We start from the raw sequence: 24,641 nt of genomic DNA on the forward strand, positions 1-24,641 counted from the left end.
ACGATAAAAGCATAATGCTAGCAGCTTCTATGTTTTTTCAAAACTCAGTGAAATCTCCAGTTTTTGAGAGTCCTCAGGCAAAGCACCTTCAGGGGTCACCTTCCTTCAGTGGGCCTATTATTATTATCTTGTTTACGCAGTCAGACAGGTGTTATTGACTGGTTTGTTTTATCCAGACATCGAGTCCTTCCCAAGGACCTGGGATGCCAGAATTTTATTGTCAATTGTCAATTTTATTGTCAATTTTATTGTCAAATGTCCGATATCGTCGCAGAATATAGGCTGTTCCCAGTAAAGTTGCTTTTTGTAATTGGCTGATGGTGATTTCTGTGGCCCCTATGGTGTTGAGGTGCTCTTCAAGGTCTTTTGGAACTGCACCCAGGGCGCCAATTATTATTATTAGGGACGTGCACAAATCAATTTTTGCGATTCAATTTGAGTTTGAATCGAATCAGTTGAATTTGAGGTTCAATTCGAGCTTGAATCTGCTGCCCTCGATTCTGAGTTAATTTGAATTTGATTCAATTCAATTCAAATTTGAATCAATTCAATTCAAGTTTGAATAAATTCAACCACATTTTTAAGGGCTAGGGGGAATCAAAGCAGGTCGTGTGTCAGGGCCCCAAGGGTGCCAACTGCCACCCAACCCTCAAAGGAATTGGGCAAATGTGTTGTGGATTCTCACTTGTAAAATGACTGCTTCATAGGGATTGGTAAGCACACTCAAGGATGATTTGATTTGAGGTTGAATCACTTGAATTGCCCAGATTTCGAATCAAATTGATTTGGCCATGAATCAATTCACACATCCCTAATTATTATTACTACTTTTATTATTATTACTTTGCTCTTACTATCTCCTTTTGACTGCCATTGCTGCTGACTCCTCCTCCTCCTCCTCCTCCTCCTCCTCCTCCTCACCTGCCTGCTTGGTTGCCAGGAAGATAGCTGATAAGCAACTCTTCCTCTTCCTTCTCACTGTCACTGTCCACTCACACTCTCTCAGGGCAAGGGAGCAAACTGGACAGCAAGCAAACAGACATAAATGGTTAGCAGCAGAGACTCTTGGTGATGGGCCCTCTGAAAAGGCATAAGTCTCCCAACCATTCCAACTCTTGACATTGGCCCTGCTAATACTGAAGATAATATGCCCATCACAAGTCATCCATGACAGGGCATTTGATAACAGTCAAGAACTGTGGATTCAAATATCACTAAAGCTCTGTTCACATGTTCTGCCATCACATGTCCAATCTGTATTCAATATACACATGTACAGATAGGAACACAGGAAGCTGCTTTATACTGAGTCGGATCATTGGGCCATTTAGCTCAGTACAAAGGCTTGCAGAGTGGCTCCTCCAAGCTTTCAGACAGGAATCTTTCTCAGCCCTACCTAGACTAAGCCTGGGACTTTCTGCATGCAATGTAGATGCTCCCCCACTGAGGTACAGCCCTGTACCCTAAAGGGAGTATCTTACATCAGACAGTGCCATATGTAGTCACCCATCCAAATGCAAACCAATGTAAACCCAGCAAATGGGACGATTCATCACCTGTACACACATACAGCTATTCACACATTATGTTCAACATCCAAACAGTAGTACATTTCCTATCTGTATCCTGAAGTTGAGGTGGCCTGTATACAAGTTCACTTTTAAAGTGAACACATGCACAGTCATTCAAAGGGGTGAAGAAATGTTGGCTCAGTTTATCTGCCAGACAAAATATTTTACTTGTCAAGCTATGTTGGTACATTGCTCATCAGGACTTTTCCCACTCATCACAGACTAATAGACGATTGGATTTCTGCAGCCCTGGTCATTCATACAAAAACATGCATGCATGTATAGGCATCTGTATGCACTTAGAACATGCTGTCTGAACAGAGTACAAGGCTCCTGCCATTGTGCACAATCGAGTACTGGTCTTACCAGGGAAGACCTGGCTTCAAAGTCCTACTTGGCCATGAAGCTCACTAGTGGCCTGTGCTAAGTTGCTCCTACTAACCGACCTCACAATGTCAGTGCAAAAATAAAACAGGGTCAATGTGAAGAATGCAACTTGAAAGAATGGTGGGATACAAAACTGATCACTTTAAAAAGTTTGTGCTGGCCCATCGTGTCATGTAAAGAATATGACATTCATGTAAATGGGGACCCAACTTTTTAAATAAGTGCGTTGTGGTAAGCAGGAGTTATGACAAGAAGTCAAGCTTCACATTCTGACTTCACTAATTCTATGCCACTGATCTTTCTTTCTTTTTAAGCCGATGAGGCTGCGTTTCCCTCCACTCAGACAACTGGCTTTTCCCCATTCCATTCTCCTTCTCCAATTTCCCTACATGCAGGACTCATTTGGGTCCAGCTCAAAAAGAACAAAAAAATCCAAATATTAAATGGAACCATCTCTCCCTCTAGTGGACTAGTGATCCAGAAATGATTGGCACCATTATATATAACAAGTCCTTCACAATCTATGGCCACTCCTGAGCCATATAATGCTCTTCCCAAGGACACTCTTAAAAAACCAGCAGCTGGATGTCTTCTGGCACGACTTTCTTTGTACAGGTGTTGTGTAGTGCTCAGGATGAGAAATTACGGACATATTCCAGAATTTATAAACATTTTAAAGCCACACTGAGGCTTTAGATCATAACCCCCCCCCCCCACACACACCTTTTAACAAACTCCTGGGTCTTTATATTAATATTTTAATAAGTTTAAAATGTTGCTGCCCTTCCCCATGCTTTAGAAACAGAATCTAGATTTTAATAAACAGACTATGGATGGATAGGTCTACAATGAAATGACAAGTGTCCAAAATGAAGCTTTCTCTTTCTTTCTTTCTTTCTTTCTTTCTTTCTTTCTTTCTTTCTTTCTTTCTTTGAAATTAAACTCAATGTAGTAAACACGTAACACTATAGAAGAACTTTCATATGACCTCACACATGATGCTTTTCAACACAGTTACTTCACACATTCAATTGCCAGACATTAAGGACTGACTGTATTACTAATTGCTTCATTTTCCAAACTTTCATAACTTTAAAACTCACAGCTGAATGTGTGAATTGACTCTCCTCAAAATCTGTGCTTCAGGAAGTATGAGATAGTATTTTCATAAAATGGAAGTTCCATCTGTGATGTTATATCTGCGATGATTCATTCACACATGCAAGTCACGTGATGATTGACAAAGTCATGAACTTATGACCTCATACTACCATCCCTGAGACTTAACTGTTGTAAATGTTTGAACTAACTCAGCTGAAATGTATTGGACTGAATCTGGGATGCCCTAACTGAAAGTTACCAGTTGGTGCAGCAGCCATCAAAGGATAACACTGAAGTGTGAACTGCTATCTATCTATCTATCTATCTATCTATCTATCTATCTATCTATCTATCTATCTATCTATCTATCAGATTAAGGATATATGTGGCAAGCCCTGCCCCCCCACCGCAGCTACAACCAATGTAAATGTGGGACGGGGCTTGCCACATACATAGTGGTGGAGTGGATGCAGCCAGTGGGGCCTGGTGCTGGCTTCTTCCATGGAGAGGAAGAGAGCCCAGAGGGAGGAGAAAGCTTCTCCCAGAGCAGGGCTAGCTGTGGCTGTAGCTTGCTTGCTTGCCTGCAGGGATGAAGGGAGCTGCCACTTGGCCTCAGAGCTGGAGAAGGGAGAGGTAGTGGCTGCAGGAGGAGGTGCCTCCCTTTGCTTATGAGGGGGGGGGGTAGGGCAGGGTTGGGGGGGCTTAGTACTTTGGTGGGTGGAGAGAGTAGGATTGGGGTGTGGGTGGAGGGGTAGCTGAGGGGTCCTGGGGTGGGGTATAAGGTTTCCCCCCTCATAAGCAAAGGGAGGCATCTCCTCCTGCCACCACCGCCTCCCTTCTCTAGCTCCAAGGCCAAGTGATGGCTCCCTCCTTCCCTGCAGGCAAGCAAGCTGCGGCCAGCCCCGCTCTCGGTAGCTAAAGGGCCAATGGGGTGCCGTAGTTAGAGGCTGGGATGCTCTGTGTTGGCCCAGCTAGTATCTTAAAACTTCATCACTCATAGTTGAACATGAAAGCTGCTTCCATTGAAAGGACGGCATAGTAAGGGATGCAAGGTGACATGGATGCTCCATTTATGGTGGTTGAGCAGCAGTAGCTGCCTCACACACAAAAGTCATTGTGATTTGCTGAGTCACTTGCTCCACAATTCTACTGTGTTTTTGTGGCATGCTCTTGTCGAGGCTGTGTCAGGTTACTGCCTGCAGGCATGTTTGTTATAATGTTCCATTAGGTATACTGTGAGATTTCAAAGCAGTCCATACCCATAAACCATATCCAGACATGATGTAGTACATATGTACCCGTGCTTGTACCCATGTACGTATTTTTGTGTGAATGACAGTACATGCTCGTGTGAACAGACTGTATATTTTAAAAGTGAACCTGGGTACAGGCATCTCATACCTAGTTACAGATAGTTGTAATGCTGTACATGTGTTCAACATAACATGTGAATAGCTGTACATCTATACAAATCTGCATGTGCTTAAACTACACACAGATTGTACATGACATGTGAATAGGACTTTAGTAACTGTAGTTAAAAAACACACACACCTCACTTTTAAAAGATGCTTAGAAACAGATGTAACAGGTGTGCATTTATTTTAGTTATAGCAATCAGTAAACCAGAATTCAATGTATTGCTGAATTATGTAAAACTGTATTATCTCACCTCATATACATGGTGCTTTCTTTCTGCTTTTGCATATGTCTGGCTCTTTCAGATGCTTTCAAAGCTCTCTGTCTCTAGGGATAGAAATATGTCTAACATTTTAAGAAAGATATGACATTGAGACCAATGTCCCTTCTTCTAGAGTCTCACAGCTTCATAGATGTGATAGATGGCGCTTATTTTGGAACACACCAAGACAACTCATGTGAATTATCTCTATGGGAGACCTGGATATCAGGCAGTTTGCCATCACAAAGAGAAGAGCTTCACTTTGCTCTAGCTTCATGGGCCAATACTAAGACTGACTGAGCCACAATACTATGGCATCATCCCTGGAGCAATGTGAACTTGTAACATGGCCAAATTTTAGAAGTGGGTCCTAGGAAACCTGTCAAACTGCAAGTCCCAGGGATCTTAATACTGGGAAGTCCTTGATGGCAAGCTTTTAGGGCCTAATAAAGGCCTTAGGGGAAGCGCTCTTCTTTGTGTTCCCTGTCCCTCCATCCATCATTGCTGCTAGAAGGTAAAGTTTGGGGAATAGGAAAGAAGTGGGGACTGTTAGGGGTTGACATCATCAGGAAAAATGAAGGGGACAGGGAAGTGTTTTATAACTGCTTCCCTCATAAACATAAAGTAATGGGGTACAGGGTTCTGTTGTTTCTGAGGTGTTCTGAGTGTAAATTCTCTGGTAGCAAATGAGAATGGATTCATGGTTTGTATTGAAAATCTCATTTGCTAGCAGATAATCTACACTCAGAACTCCTCAGCAACAACATAACCCTGTACCCCATGGATTAGCAACCCATGGGGGTGGATAGCACCCTTTGTGCACTACACCACCACTCGCTCTGGGCCACCCCAGCGCCCCCCACCCCCAGTGCAGTTATAGGGCTGCTGAAACCTCCATTACATCTTATGGGGGAAAACCTTAAAAACCCCTAAACGCCAACAAATCACCAAAAATCAGCCCTCTGCCCAAATCCTTTGAAAAAATTCTGGAAGCTTCCTTGCCCCCCTTGGGCACTACCACCAACCCCACACCACAATGGCCACCCCTTCCCTCCTGACATGAAGCGATACTTGTCTCATGGTAGCAAGCATGACTTGTCCCCTTAGCTAAGCAGGGTTAGCCCTGGTTGCATTTGAAGGGGAGACTAGAAGTGTGAGCACTGTAAGATATTCCCCTCAGGGGATGGAGCCGCTCTGGGAAGAGCAGAAGGTTTCAAGTTCCCTCCCTGGCTTCTCCAAGATAGGGCTGAGAGAGCTATGGTCTGACTCAGTATGGCAGCCTCCTATGTTCCTATATTCCATTTTACCCAAAATGAAAATTTCCATTTTCCATTTCAGGACCCGAAATTTTGACCGCACTGCTTTGCAGGTCGGGGTGGGGAATTAGTGGCATCCCATGTCCCAACTACCCCCCAACCCACAAGCAATTGGGTACTCAGTTTATATTTTAGGAATTTTTAGACTCTTCATTATGAAGAAAGGTTATTAGACACCAAAGAGCCTAAACACTTGAAAACAATCCTAGAACATAAACGGAGTAGTACCTCACTGCCTTGCGGGTGGGAGTGGGGTGTAGTTGGCACATGGCAGTTGACAATTGGCACTGTCAAGAACACAGTAAAAATGAATAGAAGAAATGAAAGTGTATAATGAATCCTCAGAAGGATTCATTGAGGGAAAGTTCTTATACACCAAACAATCCAAACACTTGAAAAATAGTGACCACACATTTTGCTCCATAACTTCACTTCTACAAGGGCTGGAGCTTAGCTTTTTAAAAATTGAAAGCTGGGAATCTTGGGGAATTATTCAGAGGGATCCGAATCTCAAATTGATTCAAATCGAATCAGACGTGATTCGATTTGTACTCGCATCTAGCCAATGGACCACACAGGGGTGATTTGTTTTGTCTCCGAATCACCTGAATCAGCTAGATTTGGGTACAAATCAATTTGTACCTGAATCAATTTGCACATCCCTAACTTCCTCTGTTGATTCCCAATTGGAGATCATCCATCAGGCCAACCAAGGCAGTCTCCAACCCATAGACCGCCTGAAAACCAGCTGAGAGGCCACCACCTTCTCAATTATCTTGCCAAGCCGTGGGAAGTTGGAAACAGGCCTATAATTGCTCAACTCCGAGGGATCTAATGCATGCTTTAGAGTGAGCAACATTTCATGGTTATTGGTAATGTTGGAGTTCACATCTCTTAAATCTATGCACATTTGAAGTGTACCATTTGATTTCCTCGCAACAACAATGAGAGAGACCCAGTCTTATGAATCAACAGGGCACTTTCCAGATTACTCACTAACAACCGAGTCACTACTGTCCACTACGTGTACTTCCGTACTGCGTTTGTTTTGCCATTGCAGTCCCTGCACTGTCAGCAAGGCACTGTTCACATTGCTGATGCCTTCTTTCAGATTTCATTCTTGTGTTTTAGTCCTACGAAGTTGTATGTGCATCATGAATAAATAGCTGTATTCCCATGGTAGGAGGGCTGCACAAGCTATTTACATTTTCAAAATGATCCTGCCAAGCCAAAGCATTTTACTGCTGAACAGCGTGTAATCTGGAAAGCACCCTGGTTCTATGATATTAGCACATGGTAGTCTCAAAGGCACCTCTTTAAGTGGTTGGTGCAATGTTATGGATACGTTCCTCCCTTTGTGTTGTACAGGTATTGCATTTGCCTTCAAATGTATGGCAGTGCCGGGAGTATACGCAAAAACATCAGAGAACATAGGAACATACATAGGAAGCTGCCATATACTGAGTCAGACCATTGGTCTATCTAGCTCAGTATTGTCTACACAGACTGGCAGCGGTTTCTCCAAGGTTGCAGGTAGGAATCTCGCTCAGCCCTATCTTGGAGAAGCCAGGGAGGGAACTTGAAACCTTCTGCTCTTCCCAGAGCAGCTCCATGCCCTGAGTGGAATATCTTACAGTGCTCACATGTGGTCTCCCATTCAAATGCAACTGGGGCAGACCCTGCATAGCTAAGGGGACAAGTCATGCTTGCTACCACCAGCTCTCCAGGAGTCATATCAGCATATGGATGCTCCATCATCTGTAATACAGGTTCCGTGCTATTTGAGTCTAACACTATCCGTAGATCATTCTGATGTTTCCAGCCGAATATGGAGACTCCTTTTTGTGACTCATACACTTTTTTTTCTGCAGTATGTCCTTTGTATTCCAGGACAGCAGTAAAGTATCCATTTATGGCAATAGGGGAACCTCCATATCCCCATTGGTGGAGGTCTGAAGGCTGCAGGTGCAGATCTGATATGGTAAAGAGTTTATTTTACAGCAGAAGGGAATGATAGTGTATGGAGAACCAGAATCAGCCATCATCCACATTTCATGGCCATTAAGTTTAACCTGACAATGTGGCGAAGCAGGCTCCGATCCTATCACACTTAAAACACTGTCAGGAAGTGGTTCACCTGCCTCATCCTTATCGAATGGTGAATCAGTAATAGAGCAGACAGCAGATTTGAAAACTTTAGCAAGGTGTACCCTTTTTATGCACCTGTTGCAAGTGACCTTCCGAGCAGGTCAGTGAGCAAAACTGGCTTTGTGGACAGAATCTCTACAGTATTAGCAGCAGTAGCAGCTCCTTTCTTGTGCTGCCTTTCTGGGGCAGTGCCATATGAGAAGACTGGGTTTGGAAGGATTTAGATTGAGCAGCCTGAATTTCAGGAAGTGGGTTTTGGGGTGACAAAGATAGCGATTTGGCAAAGTGATGAGCATTTTCCACCCTTGTGGCCGCCATCTAAATTTATCCATGGTAAGTTAGGTAAGTAAGGGTTGAAGGCTTTAAAGTTGGTAGGAAAGGGCAAATGATTATTTATTCTCTGGTCTTCAGAGCCCAGGCAGTGAAGCAATATCGCCGTCTGCTTTGCTGGAGTAAAATCAGGGGTCTGTATAATGAGGAGGTAATTGCAGAAAGAGGACCTCCACTGTTTCCAGAGAAGAGTAGGTTCTCCCAGGGTGGGCAAGAAAAATGGCGGTGGTGAGATTTGAGCCATGATGCAGTGGGCATCAACCGGGTCCAAAATTGTCAAAGAAGAATTAACTTACGGGGCTGTGCAGGTCAGGAAACTGGATAAAAAAATCATCCACAGCAATAGCAGAATGCAGCAGTCCAAGAATATAGGCCCAGTACAGCAATGACGTATGCAGGATACAGGAATATTCACAAGCTCTGCAGACTCACACAAATAATTGGTTCAAAATCTTGTCACCAAAGGTTTTATAAGTGCTTCCCTCATAAACACAAAGTAATCTTAGGTAGATTTAACTAGAATTTTATTCAGAACAATTCCAGTTTCTCCGTCTCCTTTCCCTCCCTTTTCTTTCTGACTCCACCCACCCCCACATACTCTATAAGATCCCAACTGGGACAAACTTCTCAATGACAAAACATAAAAGATCATTAGATAGAATACAACAGGAAACTCACAAGGTGGTTCTGGATGGGCTGTTTCCCCTGCTACTGATTTTCTGTGCCTTGCAAGTATGGGAAAGCAGATGTAGGAAAACCAGCTGCAGAATAGGCTGGGGACAATAGAAGGCTGGCAAGGAAGTTCCTGAATAAGCATATTCTTTCCAACTTTTCAGCGAACGTTCAAGAAAAGCCCAAGTTTCTTCTTTGAAAAAGCTCAGAAAGGATATCAACCCCACACCAACCTGACAAGGATCAGTTTTGCCCATCTTTAATGGGAACAGCAGCATTTTTCACACATGCACTGGCACAATGTTTAGTATTATGGTACGTTATAGTTATTGTCCCAGATTTTTATCAAGCAAAAAAAGAATTAAAAAATTGTCCATGAATAAAAGCATCTGTTATATTCCCAAGAAGTAGACATGAATTGTATTGCTATTTGTGTCAGAAACAACAGCAATAGAGGTGTGAAGTACTGAACTTGAACCGAACTGGCCTCAAAAGAAAAGTGGCTGGTCCAAGTTCAAATCAAACCAGGCCCAATCCATTATGGACTGGTTTGATCCAGTTCAACGGTTTGAGGGGATATGCGTGTAAAGTAGAAACACAAATGGCCTCCGCACATGATTCACTTCCCCTTTACAAGCATGATTCACTTCCCCTTTACCCCATTGAACCAAGTTGAACTGGTTTGATCTGGTTTGCTTGAATGGACTGAACTGCTGGTGGATTTGACTGAACCAGTCCATGGACCAGTGGATCGGTTCGAATTCAGTTCAAATTTGAACTGAACTACAGAAACCATTTCTGTGCACATCCCTAAACAGCAGTTCCCTGGTTTGTTTGTTTTTTGTTTTTGTTTTGGTATGAAGCAGTCTCATCTTTCTGAGCTGTAATGTGCCATCCTACTGTGTGGCAAACATGAGTCACACATTGAGTTCAGTGGGAAAGCCCTAGTGCACTGCTGGAACGAGACTGAGCTTCCCACTGACAATACTTGATAATAATAGTTTGAAGTGTTGATTGACATTTGAAAGTGAGGGCGGAAAAGCACTTGTTAACTAATAAGCACTTCTCCGCAGTCTGCTTCAGTTTACTGATTTATATTTCTGGAGCTAACAGGATGAATCCACCCACACCATGCAGACTTGCTAGCGGAGAAAACTCAAGTTTACAGTGAAGAAGGATGACGGGTTAGCCTTTTTCCTTCTACTTTTTATCCACCATTTATTTGGAGAGGCACAGTCCAATGCACATTGATTCTGAAGTAAATCCCACTGTGTCCACTGTTAGCTGCTATTCATGTTTAGGATGGCGACTAAAAACAAAAGAACTGACTGTGTAGCTCAGACCAATATCTATTTATTCAAGCATTCTTTATTAGGGATGTGCACAAAACAGATTGTGCGTTTTGCTTTCAGCTCAAAACAAAACACAAAACAGCAGATAAGTTTCGTCAAAACAGCAGTGCAAAAGCAGTGCAAAATGGCAAAGCTTATGTCAAGCATTTGATTTCATCTTACATAGCCTATATACCAAAACTGGATGTTTCGAAGAAACAAACTTGAAACATTTTGAGTGTCTTGGCCATAGGGAGCAATGGGGAAACTTTAGACACCCCATCATTCCCCATGGATAGTGGTGAAGCACAAGTTAGTCTCAAGGCCAGACATGGAGCTCATCACAGCAATCACCAAGAAATTTTACACACACACACACACACACACACACACACACACACACACACACACCCCACTGCCACTGTCAATTTCTCACCACAACATTATTCTCACAAACAAAACAAACCACAACCCAAGGAAGGAAGACACAACTCAAGGAAACCACAACTCAAGGAAGGAAATGAAATGGGGTTGATTTGCTCTGAGCTCAAAACAGGCCCTGTATTTAGAAGGTGCTTTGTTTCAAGCTCAAAACAGTTGAAACGGCCCATTTCAAGTTGAAATGTTTCAACGTCAAAACTTTCTGCACATCCTTATTCTTTATTCAACAGCAGCCTGCCATGTTCCTCCAGGTGCACAACCAAGGCATGAAGCTGATCGGTTTCCCCTGTTGCTTGTCCTCAAGATCTGGTGTTCAAATTCAGATATACTGCATCTGTATGCAGAGGCTCAATCCAGCTTTCACAAGACAATGATAATACATACAAGATGACTAGCACTTGTTTAGTCTTTTCATGCTAGAGATAATTGGTACTCCTCAGAACGTTCTTCATTGCGCTACGATAGAAATACTTTCATAGTCTAAGCTATGCTCCTCCCAGTGTAAAGTTAGAAGAAAATCGCTTGGAGTTGCATATTATTTTGCATTTCTTATTGGGTTAATTTCTGTAATGAACCCTTTTATAATTTAGTTTAAAAGCAGAACATATTTAAAGAACAATGTTTCAGAAATCTTTTTGTCTTTAGTTATTCTTCCAGTGCCATGTGAACAACTCTTCTGCGGCACATCACACTCATTCCTTTCTGTGTCAGTAGTGATATTTCAAAGCAGCATTGCGGCATGATTTTAATTTAAAGAAAGCGGCATGCTGCTGGTTTAGTTTAGGTATTTAGATTATGTTTGTCAACAGACATCTAAGCATTTTACACTGCTCACATACAACCAGTGGTGACTGGTGAAGTCTGAAGTTAGTGAAGCCAATTTGGGTTTTTTGTCACCCCATTACAACAGTGTTTACATGATCTATATTAAATGTGCCACTGTATATATATATTTGGAAGTTTAATGATGTTTTATAATATTTATATTGAGTCATTGGATTTTGCAGATTATTATTGTTTGTGAATCTAAAGAATATTGCCTTTGTTTGTTTTTTAACTTAGGCCATTACAACACACATACTTTCTTTTTATTTTGGAGCGGGGAGGTTACACACTTTTGGATAACCACTGTATGCCAATGAGAAGCCCTAAAAATTCAAAGGGTGGTAGCATAGCATCTGCATGAACTTAGTAGGTAGACAACCGATATCGCTTAACTCCATTGTCCCAGCTAACCTACTTTACAGTACTTTTATCATAGTTCATGAAATTGTATCTATGAAATACTTTTAACATTCAAACATAATATAAATACTATTCACCATACTGAACACCAGTTCTCATAATTCCCAAAGATAAAGTCTTTCCTATAGTATATAATGCACAAATATAAAAACATAGACACAGTAGAAGGCAGCTTCCTATGGTCTCTAACACCCTCCTCAAGGATCCACACTTACCTTACTGGCAAGTAGCACAGTTTAGAGGATATAAACACAGATAAATTCATTGAGAAATAAATGTCTATCACAAGCCGTTAGTCATTATGACTATAATGGGAAGCATCCAGATTCAGGGGCATTGGATACCACTAAGTGTGGTCAAGAAGTTATTCAATTTCTCAGATTCAACTTCTTCCTCACAAAAAACAGATTAGGATTACCTTGCCAAAAGAGCTATCATCAAGATGGAAAATACACCAAATTGCCGACAATACAGGCAGATACGTATTGATCACCAATCTGATTTCAAACCATACCTGGATTTATCCTTTTTTTTTTTTTTAAAGGATTTAAGAATAAGTAAGCACTTCAGTGGTAGGGCAAAAGGGCATCTTTTAAAGCAATTTGTTTTTTTAAATCCATGATTCATTTTACAAAATCTTATTCTGATGCAACAAAAAGAACAAACCACAAAATAAATACTATTGGTGTAGTAGTACCAATAGTAATATTAATAGTAATAGTACCAATAGTAATATTGGTAGTATTGGTGAGGAAGGGGAGAATGTGTAACTCTCAGTTTTGTGTCTGAAAGTCTTTGCAAAACAGCGAAATAAGGTGGATATTTTATTCTACTGCAAGCTTATAAAACCAGACAATATGTAAATGATGTCTGTATGCACTACTGTTATAACCATAGGTCAGGGCTGTTGTTGTTGTTGTTCTAAGCAGAGGCGTAACAAGGCTGGAGTGGGCCCAGAGACAAAATTTTAAAATGGGCCCCTCGCTGATGCACACACACAATTCACAATATACAGTCATGTGACTTGCCTCATGTGACTTGCCTCTGGGGGGCCCCTCGAGGCGTGGGGGCCCCCAAGCAGCCGCCTCCCCTTGCCTAATAGTAGTTAAGTCCCTGGTTCTAAGCCCATAGGCTCTCCACATGAGCAGTGTGAAGAACCTAAAGGGAGTTTGCAGGGAGAACGGGTTTGACCCGCTTTTGTTGAAGGTGATGTTCAATGAGCTGTTGGTGGCTTTTAGGCTGCAGTTGTGTAACACCATAAATAACTCTCTCTCTCCCAGTGCCATGGAACCAATCAAAACTGGAACTTCTGCAACAGCCCTACTTTGTTGTCGTTTTTTAAACCCAAACCTTCAGGAGATTCAGTCAAAGATTTACGTCATCTTGTGTCATTTGGCCATCAAATCACAGGACACAGAATGCATGCTAAGTTGCTCTTCATAACATGATGTGAACAAAGGAAATGTCGCTACAGACATGATGAAAGGCAAAAGGCTGTGTGTGTTGTGTGGGGGGCGTATATTCACGGCTTTAAAATTACTCATCTCTTAATCCCAAAATAATATGCGCCACACCATCTGCCAGCTGTGAACAGAAATAAAATTTCAGGTACAGGTACTGTAATGTACAATCTAATTAGTGTACTAAACCTTAATATATCTGAGATTTTGTAAATATAAAAACAATTGTAGCGGAACGAACCCATTCCTATGACACAATAATGATGGAGATTCTTATGCTGCCATAATGAAAGGCTTTATTATAATACATTTATTACCTCACAGCACGCCTTATTTAATGTGTTATATGGCTGCATGTAAAGCAATTAAACTGATAATACAGTGAAACAAACATACAGGATCTGAAAATACTCATATGATTCGTAATGTGATCTACAGATTTTATTTTGGGTGCTGTACTTGTTATATAGTCTTTTTACCAGTTAATTATCCTGACATTCTTGAAGTATGTGTTGTTCGGGTTCAGATCAGGCAGATGTCAATGCTACAATGCTGTATGAATATTTTCCCCACACATCAAAGGGTCAAGGAACAGGCAGAAGGTAGACTGGGGTTTACTGCTGGATCCCTGAGTGATTTCCAGTAGGGATGTGCACGAAAGGTTGTTTGGCACGGCGGGGGTAGGGCTTTAAGGGCGGGGGAGAGTGTACTCACCCCCCCCGCCGCATTTCCCCCGCCGGCGCTCTCGGAATTAGAAGCCCCTCGGGACGGCAGCGTTCCTCCCTGCCGTCCCGTTGCCCCCGTCGGCCGGAAGTGGCCGGAAGTCCCGTTCGCGCGTGCGCCCGTCGTGCGCGCGCGCGGCCGTACGCGCGCGCGCATGACGGGCGCACGCGCAAACGGGACTTCCGGCCACTTCCGGCCGACGGGGGCAACGGGACGGCAGGGAGGAACGCTGCCGTCCCGAGGGGCTTCTAATTCCGAGAGCGCCGGCGGGGGAAATGCGGCGGGGGGGTGAGTACACTCTCCCCCGCCCTTAAAGCCCTACCCCCGCCGGCGCCGAAACGCCGAATCGCCCCCACCACCCGAAACGTTTCGGCGGCCTTTTCAATGGCCGCCGAAATGTTTCGGGCTCAAGCCTAATTTCCAGTAGCAAACAATTCTGACTCCCAATTGTTTAACAATAGCAACATCAAACTGCTTCCTCCTCATTCTAAATTAGGCTACTGGAATAAAGCTTGGAGGGGAACAGGAGGATTATGTGAAAGGACTGGGAACTTCATTTGGGTGCTGAAAAGAAATTCCAGGGCAAAGCATGTGCTCTGAGGCACCCTGTTCCTTAAATGTATGTGCATCCTTCTTATCTACTCTTTAAACCTTATTAATAATATAATAATAATAATAATAATAATAATAATAATAATAATAATAATTCGATTTCTATACCGCCCTTCCAAAAATGGCTCAGGGTGGTTTACAAAGAGAGATAACAAACAAATAAGATGGATCCCTGTCCCCAAAGGGCTCACAATTGAAAAAGAAACATAAGAAAGACACCAGCAACAGTCACTGGAAGTACTGTGCTGGGGGTGGATAGGGCCAGTTACTCTCCCCCTGCTAAATAAAGAGAATCACCACGGTAAAAGGTGCTTCTTTGCCCAGTTAGCAGGGTATTAGACCTCAGGGTGCTAGTAAAAACCAAAGTAGAACCCACAAGCCTCATCTACTTACTTCTGCTATTTTTAAAAACATAAATAAATGTCTCTAGATGTGTGTCCTTTTAAAAAAAGAGTTAGACACTAGCAATAGCCACTGGAGAGACATTGTGCTGGAGTGATATAGGGATAATTTCTTTCCCTCTCTAAAAAATAAGAGACCACGAGGCGATTCCCATGATCAGTGGGAAGTGCTGTTAAGGGGGTTTGTGGGGAGAGCAGGCTTAGCCCACTCGCCCCACAGATGATCGAAAGGGAGTCCTGGGCAGCTGAATCAGCTGCCCAAACAACTGCTGGCTCCATCATGGAGCTGGCGGGGACTGTGGCGTTAGGGCGCCACACGACCCTTAGAAGTTCCGTGCAAATGCACGGGGCATCCCGGAGAGACCCTCAAGCCCTGGAGGCTACTTGCAGCCTCCCATTCGGGTGTCTACTCATGTGTCGCCACACGCTGCAGTGACACACGATCAAAAAGACAAGGTTAACAGAGCGCTCGCTCCATTAACCTTAGCTAAGGGAATGGGTACTTTGGGAGGTTTGCTGCTGGGAGCTGTGCAGCTCCTACTGCAGCACATGATCACCCCAAAGTGGGCTAGGTTCCCTTAGCCTGCTTTTGGGCGATCGTGAGAATCGCCTCCACCACTTTTAAAGTTAGCAGGAATTCTTCTTCTTCTTCTTCTTCTTCTTCTTCTTCTTCTTCTTCTTCTTCTTCTTCTTCTTCATCATCATCATCATCATCATCATATTTTTATCCTCCACAGAGCTCAAAACAATTTTGGCACTGAAGATGAAATGTCCCATTTCATCTTAACAAGAAACACCCTGCATTTTTGCAAATGCAGATCATACAGACAGATACACATGTATCACTTGTCTGTGCACAGGCTATGAATGTGTGGACATCAGGGGTGGTACCAGTGGTATATTTTGAAGGACAGACTGATGCCAAGGGCCCAATAAGGACTTCCCCTGACTGATGTAAGTGTGAACAACAAATACACTCTTCTTTTATTTCAGGAACAGGATAGAAATAGCATTAACCTTCCTCACAACATACTGTTCACACCTTAACGCCTTCTTCAGGATGCAATTGTCCAGGTTCTCCACTGAAGAAAGAATTCTGTGGTTGTCACTGCCAAATTCTGTCGCTTTTCTAAAATGAACAAGTATTTTGAGGATGGCAGCTACATTAAAGTATAAATATATACATCTGTGTACATACATGGACATTTTGATCTGTAGAAATCACTTTTTTAAAAAAAATGTATTACTATATATTCTTTCCATTGCCACTTGTCCACAGACACTCCATCTCCTTACTTGCAGAACAGGAAGAAGAGATGTGCTAATATACCTAACACATTTAGGCAGTCAGCAAGTGACACTGTCTGTCAGATAGGAAAGAGCTCACTTTACATTCCATTTACCATCTGCTAAGGCTCATTTTGTGTCAAACTGGCAAGGCAGGCAGCATTTGATGATGTGGAATTAGTGAACAATCCACTACATGGGAAGTCACAGAGCAGTTGTCTGCTTTTATTTTACAGTGATGGGTGCAATTTAAGAGAAAGGAAATCCTTTCTTAAACAGAGACTTGAAATAATGTTAAAACAGGTCAATAGCACTGTAAGGAGTTAACGGTTCTATACAAGCAACTTATCAGGAATAATGAAGAGTCACAGGGAAAAGGTGAATTAGATTTAGAAATATGCCTTCACATGGACTACCACTAGACACCATGGTCCTAGTCCAGGTATATCTTCACTCAGTGGCCAGGGCACTTAGACTTGGTCTATACTCATCATCTGTTTGGGAATGAAGGATCAAGAAAGAAGACTACATTCCACCTCTGCCTTCCAAACAACTGATTGACTCAGTCACTGATCTTCTGACTTAGGATATATGTGTCCATTCTAAGCAGCTGGATTGGACCAGGAGCCATGTGTGCAGCATCCAAGGTCTTATAGGGATCCTTATCTAGCTCTCTCTCTCTCTCTTCATGTGCCTTCTCCGATTGGTGGCCAGCAAAAACCACGGATCGTGGCCTCTAGAATCATGGATGATATCTTCGCTGCCCATTTCTAGGCATTCTTTCAGGTCATCCACCCATCCCTTCTTCCACCTTCCTCTTGATGATTTTCCTGCTAGCTTTCCTTCAAGCTTTAGCTGTGGTATTTGATAATTGACTTCTCTGAGGAGAAGTAAATGTCCACAGTAGGGATGTACACGGAACCAGGCGGGGGTAGCTCGAAGGGGTTTGGGGGGTAGGACTTTAAGGGCGGAGGAGAGTGCACTTACCCCTCTCCCACTTTCCCCCCACCGGCGCTGGAGTTTTGTAAAATGCCTTGGGGCAGCAGCATACTTCCCTGCCACCCCTTCTCCTTCTTCCTCCTTCTGCCGTGATTGTGCAAACACGTCTGATGTGTGCATGTGCCTGGAGTGCACGTGCATGCCATGTACTTCTGGCCACTTCCGGCTGAAGAAGAAGAAGGGGCAGCAGGGAGGTACGCTGCCACCGCAAGGCATTTTACAAAACTCCAGCACCGGTGGGGGGGGAGGGGGGATAAGTGCACCCTCCTCTGCCCTTAAAATCCTACCCTCCACCCACGCCAAACGTTTGAACTGGCCAGTGTTTGGACCTGTTCCAAGGTCTGTAAAAGGGCCTCCAAACAGGTTCATGCACATCCCTACAAGACACCAGTTGTCTTTTGATTATCTATATTATTTGTTTATGTGTTTTTGCTTTTCAAAATACTTCTGCATTTGTTGTTCTGCTGGCCCATTTATATTCTTCTGAGAATATAATCTCAGCATCTGCTGGCCCATTGAGTATTCTTCTGAGACACCACATCTCAAAGACTTCCAAAGGCTCATCTAGGTAGGGATATGTTAATAAATCTTGCTCCCATGCACATACTCTCGCCCTAGCTGAGTCTGGGTGCCTGATTTATTTTATTTATTTTTACATTTATATCCTGTCTTTTCTCTGCTTAGCCCAGAATGGTCACATGGTTATGTTTATTATCACAACAATCCTGTGAGGCAGGTCAAGTTGAGAGACATGTTACTGGCTCAGAGGCACCCAGGGAGTTTCATGGCTGAATGTGGATTTGAATCCTGGTCCTAGTCCAACACTCTAACCACTACACCACACTTTCTCTCAATTAGCAATCAAATCATGTTAAATTAACTCATTTTATTATCTGGTAGCATCTGTTATACCAACATTGAATATTGTACTAAATTTATCAGTTATCCAAATTTTCTGTGGACTTTTTATTTTCTCCAGTCTTGGTAACTTGATGCATTTCCTGCTGATTAAAGTATCTGATCACCAACCTGCTTTGAATGTCTCCAAGCTCATAAGAGATAAATGGGTTCTTCTGTTGCTACAGGAACATCACTCCTAAAAGAACTCAATTATTTAAATATTTGTGATCAGTCTTGGTTTTTTAAATCACTTTAATAGATATACAAGTCAAAGACATGACAAGGGACAGAGCATTCAATACTTTTAAAGAACCTGAATTTTTCATTAAAACCCACCCACTAATTTAAAACTAGAGCCATAGGAAATAATTGCCATAGCATTTGTTTGCACAGTTTTACTAGTACAAAGAGTTTTAGTGCAGGAGTGCTCTGGAGCAACAGCACGGGCAATTTTAGATGCCGGCAGCAGCACAGATGATGCAGAACTATCCACTGCACATTGTGTCAGGCAGGATTTAGAGGGAACTTTTTCTAAGCCCTCAACAATTTTTAGATACATTATTTCAGTAATCCTTACAACATCCTTGTAAGATAGACCAACATTATATAACTGGGAAAGGGAAGCAAAGCTGAGAGATGATGATTTACTTAAAGCCACCCAGAAGGCCAAGAAAACGGGTATTTCTGATCTCACTGCCCATGCTCTAAAACACCACATTACATTGGTCTTAGAAGTCTGCAAAACACAGGCTCATGCATACTAAAGAGAAAGAAAAGAGAGATTAGCTTCTACTTTAGATCCTAATTGTTATTACTAACATGTTCTGAAATAGAATCATTTAAAAAAAGTATATATGATTTACTGATATTGAGGCTAACTATAGTTATGCTGGTTATTTCAGGCTCCCAGCTAAACAGTTCTGTAATATTATTCAGCTCCAATTAAAGAAGGCATATGCACATATCACCAACCTGAGCATATCTAGCCTTCTTTGTATTCAGATGTTTGAGGTGCAAACAACATACCAGATGGAGGCAGGATGTTTAGATGAGACCTATTATGCCCCAGCATCTGAATATGAACACGAACCACTCATCTGTGTCAGCACAAATGCTATCTATCTACCACATAATGGATGACATTGACATTTCCTTTTGTTTGAGATGACTTTGCTCAAGTCACACCTTCATGAGATTTTCTTAATGAAAATAACCATTTTTGAAATGCTTTGGAAATATACATGGAAGAAAGGCCTTATTAAGGGGGGAAAGCCATATACAATGAGCATAATGGAGTTGCATAGAATAGCTGGAGTATACATCTTAGAGGGAGATTGCCCTGACTTCTTAAAAATGAATAGATGGTCATTTATGATGCAACTACTCGCTGCCTTTTGGTTGCACTTCTTTGCCCTGTGCCACCTCCAAAAGGCATCTGATGTCAGATGCAGGAGTGTGGTCATATGTGGAAACTGAGCTGCGCAGCCCCGTTCACAAGGTGCTTCAACTGGCGCCAGCTTTCCAGCCTGGCGGGGACCATCTTTCTCTCCCTGGAAAGGCAGGGAGATGCTTCCCAGCCAGGCTGGGAACCCAGTGCTGGCTGAAGCTTCTCAGAAACGGAGCCACGCAGCTGACATCAGATGCAGGTGGCATAGCTAGGGCTCCAGGGGCCACCACAGCATTGTACCTGTAACCTGGGCTGCCAGGTGGCTTCCTATGCACCTGCCTACCGTGCCAAACTCTCTATTGGTCACTAACTTAAAAACATTATGGCAGGATAATGAATAGTGAGGTGTCCAAGCCTGTCCAGACAAGCTTCTAACAAAGGAAAATCATCCCGGGTTTATTTTACTGCAAACTGCTAGTATCTGAATGAAGAAATAAAGGGGAAAGTTCCTACAGCTAAAAAGCAGCATGTCGGAGACAAAGCTAGAGCCTTTTTTCCTGATATGCTAGTTTTCTATGTGCAGGGAGGGGTGTTTTTCTTAATGGGGCAGCATCTAATTGTGTAAGCCCTCACCCCTACAATCTGAATCTATACAATTCAAGGACAGTTGTATGCATGAAGACTGTTTGTCTAGATAGGGCTTGCATGTAAGGCACATGGTCACTGAGAAAAAACAGATCTCAAGTACTGTCAGCCCAGCAAAAGGACATCTGTTTCTCTGGGGAGTTACTATTGGAGGAGAGGAGTTTGACTAATCCCAATTACAACAGAGCCCACTTGAGCAGTAAAAGTTGAGCCCATTAAAGTGTTTAACATCCAAAAGCAAGTAAGCTTTATTAGGGAACTTCATATTCCTGGTTAGAATGCCTATATGCCTGAGCTTTCTGTCTTCATAGTATAGAGGAGAGAGAGAGAGAGAGAGAGAGAGAGAGAGAGAGAGAGAGAGAGAGAGAGAGGCTTCACGGCTAATGGGATTCTACAGAAGAGAGCAAGGAGCAGCCTAGAAGCAAGAAAGGAGGAGCAATAGGTCTATCAGTGATTAGTACAGTATATCAGTCTATCAAGCAGGGATGGCCAGATCAGAGCGAGATACAAGAAGAGTGGAATAAAGAGGAAGATCCTTCCTCACTGTCACTACTCCTAATGCCCTTAGGATAAAAGATATCAAGAGTCGATGTTCCTGGAGTTCCATCTCTAACAGTTACCCTCAATGATACCCCAGGTGGGGGGGAGGAGGCAGGATTCAATCTACCTCCCCCAGAAACATCAATCTTGGTTTCTTGGGTACACAAGCCGTGCATCCAGATGACCCACACTGCCAAGAGCAGCGGGTATCACTATCCACGCAGCATGGATCAACAGAGGCTGAGACTCGTTTTCCTGGACTCTGGATATCCCACAAGGCACCACACAATGAGCACGGTGTCTTGGGGGATTCCTTCATCAGATGGGTGCTCTAGGCCAGTGTTTCGCAACCACCAGTCCGTGAACCGGTGGCGGTCTGTGAGGAGTCAAGTGCTAGTCCATGCTAGTCCAAGAGGAATTAATCCTTCCACCAATAAATTTTGAGCTGGTGGGGGCCACCACTGCTGGGAGCTCTTCAGAGCTCATTTCTAGGCAGGCAGCCCTCACTGCTGGGATAATGTTCATTTTGAGGAAGCTAAATGAGTGTTATCCCCCAGCAATGAAGGCTGCCTGCCTAGAAATGAGCTCTGGAGAGCTCCCAGCGGTGGTCCCCCCCCCAGCTTGAAATTGTTTGGGGGGATGCCTGGGGGTGGGGGCAACTCCTTTACTAACTGCTGGTCCTGGAAACTGCGCACAAAAGATGTACCAGTCCATGACTCCAAAAACATTGAGAAACACTGCTCTAGGCGTCCATCTCTGTGTCTGCTTGGGCTGCGTGCAGCCCAAGAGACACACCATCTCAACAGCAGGGTTAAAGGCATGCTTGCACCTTTAACCGCAGTTAAGAGCCAGGCTAAAGAGGGGGATCAGGCTGAGTGGGAGCGCCAGGATCCATGTGGACCCCAGGCTATGCTGCCCTAGCCTGGTCTGGGCTGCTCTTGAGAGCAGCCTCATATTCTGTTATCTGTCAAATATGGAGGAGTGAGTTATCTGCCAAATAAATTCAGAATAAGCATCCAACACATGAAAGTAATCTGAGAGCAAAAGGATCCTCGGTTCTCTGCCTTGATCCCCTGCCTGTGTCCATTCCCAGCCCTCTGCTGCTTGCTCTCCGGTCTCAGCTTGCCATTCTGTCTTGCCACTCCTGCCTTCCAGCCTTGCTGCTACCCCCACCTCAGCCTCCAAACCCAGGCATATCCTGAACTTTGCACTGCCTGGAGCACTAGATACAGGCAGGCTGTGAATGGCCCTTGTCTGCCAGAAATATTATGCACCGGGAGAGGAATATCTTCCTGCCAGGAAGGATGATCTTTTTTTCAATTTGTGGAGGCCTTTTCCTACCCTGTACCTACCCTGTACCTACCTTGGGCTCCAGTGCATCCACACGCCTAGCACTCACCTGACTGATACATCTTCAGTGTAAATGAAGACCACAGTTTTAAAGCCACTCAGATTCTTTTATAGAGTAATCTTATCCAAAGCATAATGGTTTGGTCCTGAATACCTTAATGATACAATGGTCTCTGAGTTGCCATTTAATCTCTTCTTTTTGGAGCATTATAACATGAACATTGCTTCCGTGCTATTAGGAACAAGATAATGAGCCATTCTGGTCTACCCTTTCCCCACCAAATATTTAACAACCATATTGACCTTAAAAGAACTCTTGTGTTCTCCAAGTGGGAGCATTTTGTAACTGGCAGCATAATAAGTTATGAGGAATATGGAGGAGTGAGTACATAGAAGCAAAGGAATTATAAGGCCATGTTCATTACAGATTAAAGAACAAAACTTCTGGGGATGTCTGTATTTTCACTATATTTTCACTAATTGCTGCTGACAAAAAAAAGCACAATAAGACAATACTTTAAAGATGGGCATTTGTTTTAAAATATGAATTTAGCATTCATTCCACTGGAAATTATTTCTGTTCACTCTTAATCTAGTATGGCCGACCTCCCACAAAAACAGGATGTACTGTCCATGATAAAAATCCTCAAGGGCTCCATTGAGATTGGCTCTGTTATATGGAAAAAACAAGCTGCTTTTGTAGAGATAGATAGATAGGTAGATAGATAGATAGATAGATAGATAGATAGATAGATAGATAGATAGATAGATTCCCTGATAGTTTAGCATAACCAAGAAATGTAAACCAAATACAAAGTGATAAAATAATATCCGCTGAAATCTACAGTGCAATCATAGCAGAGTGGCTGATATTAGGATTATGCCACACTAGTGCAACAAGAAAAGTTGTGCATACTTAAGTTTGCAAAACTGCACAAAGTGTGATGCTCAGTGATGTTGCTTATCCACTAGTGGAAGACCTTCTCTGAGACATATCGTGTGATCTGATATTGTGGACCTTCTCAACATCTGCTTCTAGTGCAAGATTTAACCTGGAACAGATCCTCCTGTATTTGCACAATGTCACTGTGCTATGTCCTTGTGCTAGTGAAATAGCATTATGTTTGTGCAACACTAGTCTGGATGGAGGCCACTAACTACAACAAACTTTCAAGGATCAAGAAATCTTCAGTGCCACCTCAGATACAGGGTAAAGATAGAAGATGTGCTACTGTACTTGTGTTGAACAGAATGTATGAATACCTACCTGTACATGCATAGTTCTGTACATGCATACATTATACTCAGATAGACTATGCATTAAGAACACAATGACATAAGAACAGCCCAAGGCCTATCTAGTCCAGAATCCTGTCTCCCACAGTGGCCTACCAGTTTGAAGAACGCTTTACAACTTAGCCTCTGGGAGCACCTGACTGATAGTGGTCAGCAGCAGTAATGCTGGGAAAGGGGGTAGAAGAAGAGACAAATCTAGATGGCTTCAAAGAGTAGTCATGAATGGCAAATTTCCAAGGTCACCAGATCCCCAAAAAGGCATTATCACAATTCAAGAAACCTGATGCGTATATTTAATCTTCCTTGAAATTGGGTGATTATGCATATATTGCGAGCCTGGGAAAATTCTTGCTCTGGGGGCTTTTAAAAATAAACATTTCATCTAGCCTGCTATAACCCAAATGCATGGGCTTGTATATTGTCTCTCTTTCTCTCCCATTTCTTTCCAGTTTTATTTGGCTTAGCCTGACAAGCCAATGAAACTAAATGTACCTTATGTGAAAAATAACTGCCAAGGTGCTCTTGTGGTCTGTTAGGAGTTAAGGGATTGAACACTGGAATCTGACTTCCTCCATCCCATCTCTTAGCGTATGGTTAATGGTTTTGATGACACAGAGGAGAATTGTTTATAGGATTTCCTTTTAGTGCATGGTATAGCAGCATCTCACATTTTAATGTATTCCATAAATAAGAAATGATGAAATGACCATGTTTTGCAAACTGTGTGCAGTTAACTTTGTTCTGAAATCTGGCTAAATATACGCAATTTGTAACATATAATTTTTCTGCCCTCTATCTTGTGCTGGTTTTCTTGGAAC

This window comes from Hemicordylus capensis, chromosome 1 (assembly GCF_027244095.1).
Source record: "Hemicordylus capensis ecotype Gifberg chromosome 1, rHemCap1.1.pri, whole genome shotgun sequence".
Classification (NCBI taxonomy): domain Eukaryota; kingdom Metazoa; phylum Chordata; class Lepidosauria; order Squamata; family Cordylidae; genus Hemicordylus; species Hemicordylus capensis.